The sequence below is a fragment of the Pteropus medius genome, unplaced genomic scaffold, assembly GCF_902729225.1.
Source record: "Pteropus medius unplaced genomic scaffold, Ma_sr-lr_union100, whole genome shotgun sequence".
NCBI classification, from domain to species: Eukaryota; Metazoa; Chordata; class Mammalia; order Chiroptera; family Pteropodidae; genus Pteropus; species Pteropus medius.
The window spans coordinates 3590633-3595113 of NW_024354502.1; the positions used below are offsets into that span (position 1 = coordinate 3590633).

The window sequence follows — 4481 nt, forward strand, 5'->3', positions numbered from 1 at the left end:
ACGTCGTGTGCATGAAAGGGATTTGAAGGCTATAAAAGCGTGTGGAAAAAACATGGGACAGTGCGGTGCTTGAAGAACAAACCCTGGGGAACCAAGGACAAAAACCTGGCAGAGCCTGATGCTGCAGTCGTTTTGAGTGATTTCTCTGCAAGTATGTCCTTGACTTAACTTCTGTTTCAAATTCATGAATTTTCAGGCCATTCTATTCTAGAGACACTTAGCAAAACAAAAATTGCCATCTATCCATCCATCCATCCATCCACTTATTCATTGTATAATAAACATCCCAGTTACTGGAGATAAGACACAGTGATTGAAATAATGGACCCATCCCCTCCCCGCGCACGAGTAGTCCTAATGGAGAGACAGGCTGCTGTGTGTGTGTGTGTGTGTGTGTGTGCGTGCGCGCACACACGTGTACACATACACATATTTGGTATACTACTGAGGACTTAAAACACACTATAGTAAGTACTTTATATACATTTTGTTATTTTATCTTCACAGATACCCGATAATCAAGGGATTATTCTCCCATTTTATAAATGAGAAAACTGAGGCTCAGGAAAGTTAAGAAACTTGGCTAAAGCCTGATAACTAGAAAGTGTAGAGCCAAGATTCACCCTCGATTGTAATTCTAAAGCTCAAATAGCATTCTTATGATTGTACTAAGCTATATGAATACAGTTGCTTCAAACTTTACCCTTTTTTTTCTAGTGGGTTTTATGAGCTTGGCTGGTGTTTATCAATCATAAAGCTATGGGCATCAAACAGATTGAAAAAAAAAAGGTTACCCAGGACTGGCACAGGAATATATCGTAGGGGTTGGTATGAACAGAGATGGAAATAACATGGAAAAATGGCCCCAAGTCTGCCTCATAGGCATGGGTGAGTGATGTTTGGAAAGTAACAGTAGAAGTGGTTAGCATGTGGATGATTTAAAAATCTAAACCTTTCAGGCTGAGCTCACACGGACCCTTCTTTTTTCGGCCTGACCTTACACAGCAGCAGGAGGTGGCGAAGAAGTTACTGCCACTTCCGGTGCTGGGCCTGAAGATCCTCAAGGTCAGACGGCCAGCAGCTGGGAAGGAAAGGTGAATGCGAAGTGGGGAAGAGCGAGGACAGTTTGGAACCCACAAGGACAAGTCAGAACTTGCATCTTTCCTTGATGCCTCTAACATGGATGATGCGGGTGACCCCCAGGAGAAGCTGGCGCTCTTTGTCACAGAGCTGTACATGTTCTTGTCCCAGGACTCGGAGATGCTGAAGGAGGAGATCTGGCGAGACCTGGGGGAGTTGCAGGCCAACTGCTACCCCGGCCAGCAACACGAGTCAGCAGGTCAGCGGCCACAGGCACTGGCGCTTCCTCACCACAGGTGTGTATGGTGCGCGCATGCAGCGTGCAGGTAAAAGGTGTGCGGCAGGTAAAGGCGAGCAAGGCAGGCATGTGTACGTGCATGTGTGTGGGGCGATGCATGTGCGCGGCGCGCAGCGCGGCATGTGTAGGTAAAGCGCATGCGTGTGTGCGTGCGTGTGTGTGTGCTGAGAGTGTCTGTGCTCAGGCATGGAGAGAGCTCCGTGACTTGTTTAAAGCTGTGCACATTAACCAGCGAACGGGGCGGGCAGGAGGTATTTGGGACTTTGCTGGCCTGCCAGCTGTGGGTGTGGCAAAGCCCTCGCCTGTCCTTGGGTGCCCTGGCCTCCCTGTCTCAGATGCCTTCCTGCTCCATCCAGTGAAATTCTCTGAAGCACTAGTGCACTCACTGTCGTTGTCATGATTTCTGCGGCAAGCAGTCGGCAGCCACAACCAGAAAGAGGAGGCAGGGACCACAATGGGGGCTAGTCCCCAAGGTCACAGAGCTGTGATCAGTTCTGTCTATAAAATAGGTCATCTCCTTCTCAGTCCAATCCCCTTTAAAATTATGCAGTAGTTTAGGCATATAGAAATGAATGAAGAATTATGTGACAAACAACTCTGTCAAAAAATATCCTATTTATGAAATAATATATCATCGATATAATTGAACCCTGTGGGTCCCTCCCTGCCTTCTACTTTTGTGAAGGCCGCCTCTGTCTCCCATGCTCTGTCACAGGTTCATGTGTCCCGTCTTTTCCTGGAATTAAGTTCACTTAGTTGATTTGTAACTTTAGCTCTGATGAGCCCCAGAAAAGTTACGATGTTTTAGATTATCTAGTTATTTCTTATCATTGACAGAAGGATTCCCTTACATCTTTCTACGTACTGAGTGAAAGGGACCCCTCACCTGGGAAGTTCCTATGTGGGTTTCTCAAAAGTCCTTGTAGACTTTCCATCCTAGAACCATAGCTCAGTTTGTCCGTAACCTTGTGGAGAAGGCCCCGGCACTGGTAAACACTGCTGTGACTTACTAAAAGCCTCATTTGGCCACGTTTTGGCATGATGGTCGAGCTTGTACCTCTACCAGCTACAAATAGCCTGTATCTCTACAGCTATTCAGAACTTGGAAAAATAGTCAGTGCTCAAACTGGCAGCTTCGAACAGCTCACAGTTAAGGAAGCTCTGCCAAGTGGCTTGGCGGCCACCGAGGTGTGGATGTGGTTATGTCGGCGAGATCGTAGGCAAGCGTGGCATCACTGGCTGTTATGTCAGAAGACCAATCTTCAACATCTGTTTCTATTTGGTTTATTATTTGGATGTTCTTGAACCATGTGTGATTAGACTGGTATTTGAATAAAATATGTCAAAATAAAAAAACAGTTGTAGTCAAATGGCTGCTGGGCTGAAGTCACCTTGAGGCTTGACCCGGATAGAAGTCCAAGATGACGCACACAAGGTATCAGTTGGCGCTCGGCTGGGGCAGTGGCCATTTTGCAGCTTTGGGCTTCGCTCAGCATGGCCCCTGAGAGCCAAGATGAGGCATCTGAAGAGCAGGCATCCCTAAAAAGCCAAGTGAAAGCTGCTAGACAACTTCAGCCTTCTTCTGACATCATGTAGCATTGCTTCTGCCACATCTATTGCAGGGCCAGCCCTGTCACTGTGTGAGAGGCCTCCACAAGGGCACAGATGTCACTGTTCACTGGGAGGCCATGTTGGAAACGAGCAGCCACAACTGTAAATAGGCCCCATACATTTCCGATTCCTGTCCCTTTCTCTGCTCCTTTGCAACAATTGTCATCCAAGAGGCAACATGAGTTATTTTATTTTTCCGAGCCTCAGATTCCAAAATTAGAAATTGGGAATGACGCTCCCTAGCTATTGTTAGGAGGGAAAGTCATTTAGGCACTCAAAAATCAGAGCTACTATAATAGACGTGGAAGTTTTAAATGCTAAGTACAGGGTCTGTCCAAGGCTCTTTACACATGTTATTTCATTTAATGTCCAAAATGACACTGTGAGAAATGTACTGGAATTATCCCCACTTTGCAGAGGAGAAAACTGAAGCTCAGGAATTTTAAATAACTTGTCTAATGTCACACAGTTAAGAAGTAGAAGATCCATACTTTTAATTACTGTATGATTGTCTTTATAATGGTTTGTACCTAATTCTTATCTTCCTCGAACAATTGGAAACCTCTTGATGGTATTTACCTGTTTTTACTGTGGTGAAATCTTATCAATTTCAACCTGATACCAAACCACCAATAGTCTCTACCTCACATTTCAGAAACTCTTTGCAGACTTTTTCTAAATATCATCCAGTGCTCTGCAGACATACTGCCTGTCCTCGGAGGACACATTTACATTTATTAATACTCTAAAAACCTTGTCCTTTGATGCAAATCACATCTCCTTCCCGCTTCCCAATTCTCTGACTCCCAGTTAATTCCTAAAAGCCACTCATCAGGGAGACAGTGATAAAGGCTTTCCTGTGGCTAGAGAGCTGGGTACGAGAGAAAAATAATTATTTACCAGGTCACTCTGTCCCCAAACCACCTTTTAAAATCCTGTTGCTATGAAGTGCCATAATTAGTTTTTATTATTTTTTTTAAATCAGTCATCTTGAAAAAAAAAAGAGTAATGACTTCCTGCAGGATTATAAATAGTTATGGAGTGTCTGACCTAGACCAGAAATCACCGTTTATGTGTCTAATGTTAGATGTTGGGAGAAATTAATTAGGGAAAGAGAGAAACAGCCCTGCAGAAAGGAGGATGTTTTCTGAAAACTCTGCCCAGAAAGGACTTGGAAGGGCCTGAGACACTCTGTGGGGACCTTGACACAGGTCACTTCCTGTGTATTTTCCCACCCAGTGTTAGTACAGGGTGCTGTAGGGAAGACTCAACTGGGTGCTCACATTTGAATGACACCCCCTGCCCCCTCCCAGCCATACCTTACACCCCCTTGGTTCAGAATCTAAGTGGAATAAGGGGTAACAGAAATATTGGGGCAACTACTTGTTTCTTTATTTTTAAGATTTTAATTAAAATATATACTAACATACAATATTATATTCGTTTCAGGTGTACACCATGGTTATTCAACATTAATATACCTAAAGAAGTG

At 44.5% G+C, this 4481-nt stretch overlaps 1 pseudogene; it reads left to right on the forward strand.

The window, feature by feature from the left end:
• Positions 1 to 1179: 1179 nt before the first annotated feature.
• Positions 1180 to 3099, forward strand: LOC120595572 (uncharacterized; annotated as a pseudogene).
• Positions 3100 to 4481: the final 1382 nt, after the last annotated feature.